A 13379-nucleotide genomic window follows, 5' to 3' on the forward strand; every position below is an offset into this window, starting at 1 on the left:
ACATGAAGAAATGCTCAACCTCTCTAGCCATAAAAGAAATGCAAATCAAAACAACATTGAGATACCAGCTCACTCCAGTTAAATGGCTAAAATCAAGAACTCTAATAACAGCAGATGCTGGAGGGGATGTGGACAGAAGGGAACCTTACTGTATTGTTGGTGGGAGTGTAAACTTATTCACCCAATTTGGAAAGCAGTATGGAGGTTCCTCAAAAGACTTCACATAGAGCTCCCCTATGACCCAGCCATCCCACTTTTGGGCATTTACCCAAATGTTCACAAACAAGACTACACTAAAGCTACCAGCATGACTATGTTTATTGCAGCATTATTTATATAGCTAAGATATGGAACCAACCCAGATGCCCCTCAGTAGATGAATGGATCAAGAAAATATGGTATATATACACAATGGAATTCTATGCCTCCATCAGAAAGAATGTCATTGTCCTATTTGTTAGGAAATGGAAAGACTTGGAAAAAAATTATATTAAGTGAAGTAAGCCAGGTCCAAAAAACATAGGTCCAATGGGTTCCCTTATTTGCAATAACTAGTGTATGTCTGAGAGAAGCAGAAAAGTTCAGATAACTTGATGTTAAGGAATTGAACTCTAAGATATGTATTCAAATGTTTTTCTTTCTTTCATGCGATTATTTCTAACATATTTATAAGATTATTTCTTTGTTGCTTTGTATGACCCTCCCCCATAGTATAACCCCTGCTTTCACTGTATTTGATTTCAGTATAATTTGTGGAGGGGAAGGGAAAAAACAAATCATTTAAATAGCAATACAGGTGGACCCATTGCAACAATGAGATGTACAAGTCATTATGTTGAAAACAAACTTTACAACTTTGGTGGGGGAGGAAGAGGATTGGGTGGGGGGGTTGGGGAGAGAAGGATGGGAAGGGATGGGAAGGGGAAACAAAGGAGGAGGCTACAATGCTTAATTAGAAATGTACTCATTATCTCGCCCATGTAATTGTAACCCCTCTGTACAATATTTTCACAATAAAAAATTAAAAATTAAAAAAGAAGGTGCCTTTGGTGCTCCTCCAGCTCCTTTTATAGGCCACACACTTGCCACTACTGTGGATTTTAACAAGGCACAGCTTCATCTCCAAAGAATCGCTTCTTTATTGGAAACTTTGCTACCCAACCTCTACACTTAGAGAAACCATCAGTGCAAATGATTGGATCCATTTGCCTCAAGGTGAGACAAATTCTGTGATGCAGTTCACTCTCTAGGGCTTTTATGTAGGATCCACCAGAACTAATGTGCTTCCCTCATGCCCATCTCCCCAGAACAGTCTCAAACCAATCTCTTGATAAGGAATGTCCACCTTAAGCACTGTTTCTAATAAACCTATCATTAAACAGTGAGCTTCCTTAAAGATTTCCTGGTCTTCTCCGATGAACCACCAAAGGAGTTTCATCAATGTCTACTACCAGTTTGTCAGAGCAGCCTCATGATCGCCATTGCTTTCTTTCCCATTCAGATAGTGTTGTTACTGCCCAGGAATCTCGTTGGTTGAATAAACCCTGTTGTGGGTTTTACTGGATACCTCTGAAGACAACGAGGGCCATACTAAGGATGCTGGTTTAGGAGGTTCCTCAAGCTGCCAGTCTCCACCTACATTTTCTACCTGCTCATGTAGGCCCCACAACAGCTTATGCTTAATGTTTCCAGAGCTCTGCTTTCTGGCTTTTATTTCTCTAGTCCTAAAGGATCAAGCCCACTTCTAGGGGAAGCTGTCCTGGCTAGTATCATCCTTTCAGAATCGTCTTGTAGCCCATTGTAGGAGTTAGAATCTTTTCTGACAAAATAGTTGCTTGATATCAGCACCACCATACAAGAAACTATTTTAGTTAAGCCATATCCTGTTATAAGAATTGTTTTTTTATAGGCAAGGCTCAAAGTGTAGAGCACCAGCTGAGTAAGTTCAGGCAGGTGTCCTGGTATTGGTTGATTCCTCAGATAAACCTTGAACCCCTTTCAAACTAGCCAATTGTGCAAGACTGTGAACTCATCTGAATGGGGGGGGCAGTGCCACATTAGGGATCAAACGTGGCCAGAATGCCTGCCCAGTGTGCTTGCTTACTTGGTTTCCTGTCAGTAGCACACCCTTGTGCAGAAGCAAAATCTTACCTTGCTGAGTTCCTCCTGAGTGGTTTTTATTCCTGTAAGACACCACAGTAACTCAAGGCATTTCCAACACTATGACCCAACCAAAACATTATTCTGATGCTAGATGGAAACCAAAGCCCCATGGAAGGGAGGAAGTGCCATCTACTAGTGTCTTCTAGCACTCAGCTCAGCCAGCCAGAATTTGTTTTAAATTTGTTTTTTATTTTAAGCCTATATCAGGGAAACCTCCTTCCTGAAACTATTCTGGAAAGAGAAGTTCCGTAAAGAAGAACAGATTCAACCTGCTTTTGAGACACTCTCAATTCACGAAAGTTATGAAAATGTTCTCAAGGAAACTTCCAAAATATAATTTTTCTATGTATTACACAAGTTTGTTTGGTTTTAAATAAGGAACTTCTAGAATAAAATCCAGGATGATCAGTATTACTTTTTCATGGAGATTTAAAGCTTACAATGGTATTTTCTTTAGAATTTTATTTACAGAAAGCATCTCTCTACCCATTATCTAGTTCTACCATTAACATTTTATTTGCTTTATCATGTATCTATGTCTGTCCAACTATCCATCAACTGTTTTGCAATCTTTTCTTAAAAAAAGACTTTCTATCTTGGTTTAGAATAAGAAAATATCACATATTTTGAAGTCCAAATGAAAACAAATTCTACTGTTATCTCATTAACAATAAAAATATTGGAAGTGAAATCTGTTATGGTCTTAAGAGGCTGTAACTAACAGAGTGTCTTGGTAAGGGAATTTTAAATTATCTCTAGAAAACACTTTTTTTTAGAAACACAGTGAGTTAAGTAGTTGTAGAATATGTAGAAGATTGAGTAGTAGGCCAGACAAAGGTTTAGGTAATAGTTCCTTAAATCCCTAGTCTGGTTATAAATGTGGGAAGATACTTTTACTAATCAGTGAATAAATGTGCTTATTCATTAATACTGGCATATTAGATCAGAAACTGAACTTCAGTTACAACATTAAAGCAGTAAATGGAACCATCTATTTTAGTACAATGATATACAAAGATCTCTATCACCTCATTATCATTTACATGTATGTGAGCTGATCACCTCAAAATGTCCAGTTAGAAGCAATATAGCATCCATTCTGTGATACCATTTTTGGTAGACCACCAAGAAAAAAAATGCAAAAAATAGACAAAAACTTGCTTTCATTCTCATAAAAGTAAAACTTGAGTAAGTTGGCACATATAAGATAATTTTATGGTTTTGATGAAAATAACAGGTAGTACAAATAAAGATTTGACTAAGTTTTTATGGACAAAAATGACTAGTTCTTAAGAATGCTATATGAGGATGGCAGTGGTGCTAAAGATGGAATCCTTACATAAAAGCAGACAGAGGAGGTAGAGCAGTCTAACCAAAAAACAAATTTGTTGATGAGGGATATCTATGAGATTTAGAAAATAAGAAGGTGGGGACGACCCCTCAATGACCACAGCTCTGTCTAGTATCAACATCTGTGCAGGATAAAGCTGAGGGACATGATAGGCAATTGCCAAATAAGAGAACAGAAAATAAATCTCAGAATTGCCTACAGGCACTCACTGAAATCAGAGCTGGCCAACTAGAAGACAGCAACCCTAACCCACAGAATTTTATCTACTCCAGTAGTGGATGAATGCTAGATGTTTCACAATCACATACAAAATCACATACAAAGAGGTTAGGTTCTATGAACTTTTTTTTTGCCAGTCTTAGGACTTGAACTCAGGGCCAGGGCACTGTCCTTGAGCTTCTTTCACTCAAGGCTAGCACTCTACCACTTGGTCATAGTGCCATTTCTGGCCTTTTCTGTTTATGTGGTACTGAGGAATGAAACCCAGGGTTTCAAGCATACAAGGCAAGCACTCTACCGTTGAGCCACATTCCCAGCCCCAGGTTCTATGAACCTTTGACTGTGATCCACAAGTCTCCCTACAGGCCTGAGTCCCACCTTAGCAAAAATGGCTGATAGTGATTCAAACAAGAAAGAGGCTTCAGAAAAAAACAAATCGTTTGACTAGGGATACAGGTGGACCCGTTGCAACAATGAGATGTACAAGTCGTTATGTCGAAAAAACGAACTTTACAACTTTGGTGGGGGGGAGGGGAGTATCAGGCAGGGGCGGGGGAGGATGGGAAGGGATGGGAAGGGGAAACAAAGGAGGAGGCAACAATGCTTGATAAGAAATGTACTCGTTATCTTGCCCATGTAATTGTAACCCCTCTGTACGGTATTCTCACAATTAAAAAAGTACTTAAAAAATTGAGCCGGGTGCCAGTGGCTCATGCCTGTAATCCTAGCTACTCAGGAGGCTGAGATCTGAGGATCGAGGTTCAAAGCCAGCCTGGGCAGGAAAGTCTGGGAGACTCTTATTTCCAATAAACCACTTGAAAACCAGAAGTGACGCTGTGGCTCAAGCGGTAGTGGGATCGTCTTGAGCTGAAGAGCGCAGGGATAGTGCCCAAGCCCAGAATTCAAGCCCCACGACCCACCCCCCGCCCCCCAAAAAATGAGAGAAGAAAACAAAACCAGAAAATTTAAGAACATAGTCACCATATGATATTAATACCACATAACATCAAGAGTAGCTATGTGAACCTAGAAAGTCTACATGAATCAACCTCTTCCCAAAAGTTAAGGAAGACAAATTTCACATAAAAATAAGCAATGGAAGGGATGACCCTGTTCAAGATGCACTGTATACATAAATGGACATTCTAAATTATAATCCCCTTACATAACCATTTGTAGATGAAAAATAAAACTTTTAAAAAGCAACACAAAAGTTCTAAAGTCAAACTCATGCTGAGTTACATAAAAATTAGAATAAAGAAGAGAATATTATTCCTTTGAGAGAATGTCCAGAAAAGACATTGCCATGCAACAACCAACTCCTTTCAGAGTGATCTAAAGGACATAAAGAAAATAACAGTAGAACGACATAAATCAAAATTAGAAAAATGAGGTAATAAAAAGAAAAATAAAATTTAAAATGAAGGCTAACCCAGTAAAAGCATAGAATAAATAAATGTAAAAAGGATTTTTTTTTAATGAAAAGTAAAAAAAGAAGCCAAGTATGGTGGTGGACATCTGTAACCCAGGGAGCGAAGGTAATAGGATCTTGATTTCAAAGCCAGCCTGGGATTATATAAGAAGACCCATCCTCAGAAACAACAACAAAATCCTAGTGGATACAAACATTTGAAACTATATTTTAAACTTGATAATATTTAACTAAAAAGAACAGAATATCTGGATATCTGGTCCAAATAAGTAGAAAATTCAATTATAGGAGTTGTGGGTTTTGTTTTTGTTTTTTTCATTTTGGTTGTAGTGGGGAGTGAACCCAGGGCCTTGTGCTTGCTACACTGGCATTCTACCACTTAAGCCATACCTCCAGAAAGTAAAGAAAGTAACAAGAAGAGGCAGTCAAGACACACCCTTCAAATACATGCCCTTTGGAACCTTCTTCCTGTAGCTAGGATCCACCTACCACAGTTTGGCCAACTCTCATTGATACTATCATATTATAAATCTATCAAAGGATGAATCCACTGATTGAGTCACAACCCTCAAAGCCCTTCTTTCACCTTGAGTGAAAGGGCTGCTAATGCCTATCCCATCTAAGGGCAAATGGCCTTTTAACCAAGTACTGTTTATTTCTAAAAAACAAAATATTATTAAGCAGGTGGAAATGGAAGGCCCACGATTGACAGAAGGGGAAGGGAAGAGATCTGGCCTCTTAGATCAAAAACAAGGTGGTCTTGAGAACTAGCTAAAGGACGACTGCTCAAAGAAAAACAGCCCAAGGGGGAACATTTAATTTGGATCATGTAATTGATTCAATGCTGTCACTGAATATTAAGAACACACTGCTACAAATGTACAGATGACCTCTTTTTAGAAACAAGATACTTTAGAATACAATGCTATTTCCCCTATTTGCTGCTTGGAAAAGTAAAAGTTGTATGAGTTTATTCTGGTGGTGAAGGTCAGACTTACGAAGCAACTGTAGGCTTCCCAAATCTTGAGTCTAAGTAGAGACGTTTCTAAATCACTAAGAAGTGACATCATTGTTTCCCTAGTTACCTAATGTGGAGGCAGAAATGAATAAGCTAGATATAAATGCAATATCTAATGGGGTGGGAGTGTTATAACTTTTTATGGCCATAAGATCTGTAATTCCTGTAACTTAAAATGTGGTCACTCAAAACATGTAACCAAAAACTTTATGGGGTCTGTAGACTCATTGCTTAGGGAATTGGTAAAATATGTCCCACATTCATTTACTTTGGTGGGAGTGACTATAACTGGCTCACTGGCTATACCTAAACTCTTGAATTAGGGCTTTGTGGATATGTCAACACAAAAATATACACATATTTTGTATTTTACAACAAGTATCTAGTAAATATTACAAGACTTTTAAAATATAGGTGGACTTATTTATATTATACACATAATTCATTCTCATTAGCTAAATGATTCTTGTTAATGCACACTGAAAAACAGAAACAATCCTGTTCCTACTTTGAAATGCAACTGGACTTCACTTTTTTTCTGTGCTTAGTGTAATATGTAACTATCTAGTTCTTTTTTTTAAAGTAGCTGACAGTTATCATACCAATTTTTTAAGGTAAGGTAGAAATCTATTACTATTTTAAAGTTGGCAAAACTAAAGAATATCAAGTATAGTATCAATATTCAATATCAGTATCAACTAAAGAATATCAATATCCAAGTAAACTTTGACTTCATGGCTATTATAAATACTTTTGTTTCAGACCAGAAGTAAGATCAATGGCCAAAGAAGATGTCCTGTGATCAGTGCCTCACCCTCATGTCTAGGATCTGGAGAGTTACAGTTGAATGACTGCCAAGCTTGATACACATTAACTAGAAGATAAAAGCATAACTGTTTATGGCTAACAGACACCATACCAAAAATTCAGCCTAATAGCCATTCATCATGTCTGAACAAAAGAATATCTGCTGCCAGAAATGGGATCTGTTTTGCAATTTTGCAAAAATCCTCATCTTTTACAGTGTTTACCTAGTAATAAGTTTTTTGATTATTTTTATGGAACTTTTCCTTTTAATCAGAAGGGTATCTTAGCCATCCTTTCTGCTCATGATTTCCCAATAAAAGTTTAACCTCTTTTTAGAACTTTAGGACTGTGTACTGTAGCCATTAATCTAATAAAAAATCCAGGTGGATGAACAACACAGCTTTTTTAAAATTAAAAAAGGCAAAAGAATCAGAAGAACTGGTTAAAATAATAGATCAACTGATTGGCTACGTTTCAGGCAAAACAATTTTCAGGCACAAGTTTCCATTGTTTTACATAATATGTTTCCTTTTAGTTATTTCTGATAGTACTTTAATGTAATTTTACGGAATTCACAGCTTTTTATAGCAGGTAAAAGTTAAACAGCTTTAACAACATAATTATAAACATCAATTTCATTTTTCTCTCTCAATCCCATTACCATACTTCCAGGCTATCAATATGAACTCATTGTAGATCTTCTTAGTTCTAGTTACTATAATCATTTGTGACATCTTGACTTTTCTATTTTAGGCATTGCATGTTGATCTCCCAATAAAAATATGAGGATTTAGTCATCACTTACTTCCTATTCCTCCACATAAACTCATTTATTATTTCAATATTGGAATTTGAACTCAGGCACCCTGCTTGCTAGCTTAAAGCTCTACCACTAAACCATGCCTCCAGCCCTACTTTTCACTCTTTTCTTTTTAGTATAGGGTCCCACTTCCTGTCTGGGCACATATCTGGACTGTTATCTGTCTACATTAGGCTTACTATGGTTGGTGAGATCACAGTCTCCCACACTTTTTTCACATTTGTGAAATAGATCACTATTTTTTTTACTTGAATTTCTTAAATGCTATTCATTCCTGTGCTGCACAGTATACTCTAATTACACTTCCTTTCCTGTTTATTTCTTCTTCTTTTTTTAATATAACCTCATGTATACAGGTTTAGATTTAAATTAATTATAACTTATGAAATATATACATGTAGTTTTTTTACTTTGTTTTAGCTGTTCTTAATAATAATTCATTTAGTTCTCTGAACTGAACTGATACCTGAAGTAAAAACCAGAGATTTAAAAATAACCTTCATTTAACCATCTTCTCCATTTTCTTATACTTCTTTTTATAGTTTTGCTTTATCCAGAATCTCATCAGATATCAGATCTCTTGGACTTGTCTTCTGATTTTCTTATTCTTTATCTCCTGTTTTCCATGTTTACTTTTCAGATTTCCTGAGCTATTTCTTAAATTCTACTTTCTAGTTATCTCCTACTTTATTGTCTAAACTCTTTTTGTATTTGCTATCAAAATTTAGCTTATTAAAGTGTACTTTGGTGCCTTTTTTATTTTTTAAGTACCAGTTTCAGACTGGTGCCAATAGCTCATGCCTGTAATCCTAGCTACTCAGGAGGGTGAAATCTGAGGATCGCGGTTTGAAGCCAGCCCAGGAAGAAAAGACCCTGTGAGACTCTTAGCTCCGATTAACTACCAGAAAACCAGAAGTAGCATTGTAGCTCAAGTGGTGGAGCACTAGCCTTGAGCCCAAAGAGGCTCAGGGACAGAGCTCAAGCCCTGAGTTCAAGACCTACAACCGACAAAAAAAGAAAAAAGTAACAGTTATCTGGTTTTCTAAAATATAAAAGCTTCTCTTATGTTCTTTGACTATATTAATGGTGGTTGGCAGTTCCCTGAAGCATCTGTTTCCTCCAAGTGTATTTGGGTTTCAGTCATATCGGAGACTTTCCTTGCTCTTCTGATATTCCCTGGCTGTTAGGCTCAAACCAAAATTGTCCACCAGTAAGCTGATTAGAAACTCTGTGCATGTAGCTTGTTGAATATAGCTTGTTGACTGTAGCCTTCACTATATATATGGCAATCTAGCTGAGCCTATCCCTCCGGGACTTTCCAATGTCAGGATCTTAGTTTCTATCCCTTGGGGAGAGCCTCATGTCAGGATCTTACTTTGTTTTTCTCCCCCAGAAAAGATTTCTATTTTTCTGCCAGGAGCATGTTGGTTTGACAGCCAACAGTCTGGGAGCTGAGAGGGTCAGGGGCAGTTGCTGTGCAAAGTGGGAAAGGGATAAAAGAATAATTGCTTCATTAACACACTGTCAGAGAAGCCTTAACCTCATCTTCACCCTCACTTTCCAGAGATCCCTGAGTCTGGGGGGATTTTGTAATGTAAATTGAGTTTCCCTTCAGCTCTCCTCACTGCCTTTTTAGGCTTCTCTCTCCAGTCTGCTGTCAGTGCCTATATGCTTCCCAGCCTCTAGTTTTGAGACCTTATCTTCTGTCCTAGGCTCTGTTTCAGTTTATGCTTTAGTCTTTACCTGGAAATTCAAATTAAGCTTTTTACAGGGTTGTCAGATTAAGTCAACAAGCACATATTGAGCACCTTTATGTGAGGGGTTCACAAACTATTTACAACATGAATGGATTCATGGAGTTTTTGACTGTTTTTATATGCTGTACTGGAATGATGGATGTTTCTCTAGCTTCTATTGTTCTCATAACCACTGGGGAACTTTAGCTCCTTACAATGTCCTTTGTTTATTCTTTTATCCCCACGGTACCATTAATTCTTTTTCTCATCTTCTATTAACCAGAAATCATCTTTCCTCATCTTTTCCTTTTAGATTTAAGTATAAAACCTATTTCTGAGTCTGTGTCTTTTTTCTACATAAAAATGCCTTCACCAATCTTCAATAAGGAGAGGGGACTTTAAACTCCAGCTAGTAAGAAAAATTACTGCCAATTTGTATTCAAGCTTAAGAATGGATTACCCTCCCCAGTAGGACTGGGCAGTGCCATGATTCTTCCTATGTCACAGAGCTGGCAAGAGAAATTCAGAGCTATCATGATTAATCACTTTATATATTAAAAATGGTTATTATTTTCCAGTGCCCACTGTGTTGCAAGCACTGTACTAGGAATTTCATAGGTGTCAGGCAGTATTGTTTTCTGGAGGCAGAGTGTCTGGATTATACCTCCCAGTTATTAGATATAGGACCTTGAATGTCTTTGTGCTATGTTTCTTTATGTTTCTTATCTGTAAAATAAAATAAAAACGCTTCCCTCCAATCACAGAAGAGGAGGATAACAATAAGATGAACGGCAAGCACCATGTATTTCTATCTTATTGTTTACTATTATTTTTTTATTAGTATTCTACTTTTCAGTCCAGAGAAGTTAGTTTGTCCATAGCTGGACAGTTAGTGAACAGTAGAGCCAGAAACGCAAACAGGCAATTCTAATAACACCTTTTCCTGAGTGTCAATGTAGCACACATCCATTAAAAAATAGAGAGGTTTTAAAGCCTTATCAATTAGATATTAGTTGCCAGTTATGCATGGGTACATGGGAGTTTAAATGAAATAAAACACTCAGTTGGCTGGAACCATTTAACAAATGGATGAGAAGAAATATGAGGAGGATAGTCATGTGTGATGATGGAAGTGGGGGAGGGTGGAGGGGGCTGTGAGGGTGGGAATGGAACAGTTTGAAGAAGAGGCCAGAGAGGATGAGAGCATTTATGCAAGGAAGGGGGCAGCAGTAGCCAAGAGTGCTATTTACATATAGGGATAAATATCAAATAAAGAAATACCTGAAAGATAATGGGAGAGGGGCTTCTCATCATCAGAACAGCGACTTGAAATATTACAGGAAGGAAACTAAAATAGATTTTGTGGCATTTGATTGGAATTGAGGATATTGGTATGAACTGTATATGTGTTTAAAAAAAAAGGACATAGTGGTTTATAATCTTCGCATGAAGAATATTCCAAGCCCAGATGGCTTCAGGGTAAATTCTCCCCAACACTTAATGAAGACATAATAACAATTTTATTCAAGTCTGCCAAAAAAAGAGGAGGAAATAGTTCCCAGCTCATTCTCTGAGGCTAACATTACCATGAATGATACCAAATACCAGACAAAGAGATTACAACAAAAGACAAGTGTAAGCCAATATTCCTCACGTACATGGATGCAGAAATTGTAAACAAAAATTCATCACATCAAATCTATGTATGTTAAAAGTAGTATTTCATAACTAAGTGGGATTTATCATACGAATGTAGCCTTGGCTTAGCATTAGAAAATCAATGGAATTCATCCAGCTAACAAACTGAAAAACTTATGATTATCTCAATAGATGCAAAAAAGATGCTTGACAGAATTCAGCAGAGATTCTGCTCTACTTTGCCAAGGGCAATCTCTCCTGAGAAGCATAACTTCAGGAAGAGGAACAGAGATGACTGTGTTCTATCCTTGAAGATATTCAAAGCAGAGATTCTGCTGCTGAAACGTAAATTCTTCCTTTGGGTGACCTCTCACCAAATACATTAGGCTATCACATAACACAGTGTTCCCCAAACTCTCTTCCTTGGAACACTATTAATCTCTTGAAACATAAAGGCCTTTTTGGGACATCAAGATGCACAACAACATACACAGAGTTCCTAATTACAGGGAAAAATATGTCCAAGAACGTTTTTGTTCATGTCAGTTTCTCAGTTTCAATATTCTAAAAGGGAAGACTCTTGAGTCTTGATTCACACATCTATTCCTATATATATATATATATATATATATATATAATAAATATATATTAACTAATAAGTATTGGAAAATGGTATGGAATAAAGAGTCCAGTATAATATCATAGAAGGGTGCATGTTCCCTATTCGACCTGCTGCTAGTATAATCTTTTGTAAATATCACTTCCATCAAAGTGTTTTTCTGATTGAGAAACTTCTTACCCCATCATGGGAATTGGGAATTTGGCAACTTTTCTAATTCTTTTCTTTTTGTGCAGGTTCCTGGGGCTTAAACTTGTGGCTTGGGTATTGTCCCTGAGCTTTTTTTGCTCAAGGCTAGCGTTTTACTACTTGAGCCACAGTTTCACTTCTGGCTTTTTTTGAGAAGTTAATTGGAGATAAGAGTCTCACTGGCTTTCCTGACTGGGCTGACTTGAACTGCAATCCTCAGATCTCAGCCTCCTGAGTAGCTAAAATTACAGGCATGAGCCACCAGCGCCTGACTTAATTCTTTGATTTTGATATTGCTATATTCTCAAAAGAATCTAAAATGTTCTTTACAGATTAGTAAAAACATGATGTTGTCAAGAAAATATTTAAAAATCACAAAAGACATCAATCATATAGATACTGCCAGTTGAAGGGGGCTTTTCTAAATATACCAAGAGAAAACTATGTAGTGAAAATTCTTTTTTAGTGTCTGCTAAAACAGTGTTTCTTTCTATAAACATGGAAAACATATTAAAGAGAATTGTGCTCTGTGAGAAGTGAGTCTATAAAGAAGCTGGGCATAGGGTCATAAAGCTACCACAGAAAAACAAAATAAAAGGGAAATCAAGCTAAAGCATTTCCCTTTTGTCTTTCCAGGGCTTGAGGGACTTAGGCTTTGTGCAAAGCACTGTGTCTGGGAAGTGAATAGTTTAAATAAGGTAGTAATATATTTTAAGAGCACCTTTTGAAAGTTACAGTCCCTAAGGAAGATAAGCCATAAGAATCTTTTCATTGTAGGAAAGAACCCAAACACACTTGTATAACAAAAGCACAAAATAAATCATGGTGTGGGGTAATAATGCTGCATTCACATAAAGCACTGTTCTCTCCCAACCTGACCTTGCATAAGTAATTTTTCAGCTAAAAATTCCTTTTCTTCAACACCTGGAATAGTTCTTGGATGAATTACAAAATACCATGTTAGCTGCATTAGGCCAATGGTCATTTAATTCAAACAGGAACAAGACTTCAGCTAACCCAGAATGGTATAACAAAACAGTATTTTGATTCTTCCTCTGCACATTTAGAATAAAGCCCATAAAAAAAGAAAATACGAAAATAAATTTGTCATGACCTTGCCTTATAGAGCAAAATCTGGCCAACTCCTGTATATGCTCTGAAGCACATACAGGTCCATCAGAAAGAATGAGCTTGCTCATTACTAAGATTAGTACCTTATCTATTCAAAAAGGAAATGGAAGGCCCAAACTGCAATTCAAGAAGGCCTTGTAAATACATGAGTATTATTTATTCTTAGGACATGTAGAGAAGCGTGCACAAGAAAAATCAAGGAGAAATAGTATTATCTTGATTCGCCCAAACTGTTATTTTGTTTCAAGAAAGAGGG

Source organism: Dipodomys ordii, unplaced genomic scaffold, assembly GCF_000151885.1.
Source record: "Dipodomys ordii isolate 6190 unplaced genomic scaffold, Dord_2.0 Scaffold83, whole genome shotgun sequence".
Taxonomy (NCBI): domain Eukaryota; kingdom Metazoa; phylum Chordata; class Mammalia; order Rodentia; family Heteromyidae; genus Dipodomys; species Dipodomys ordii.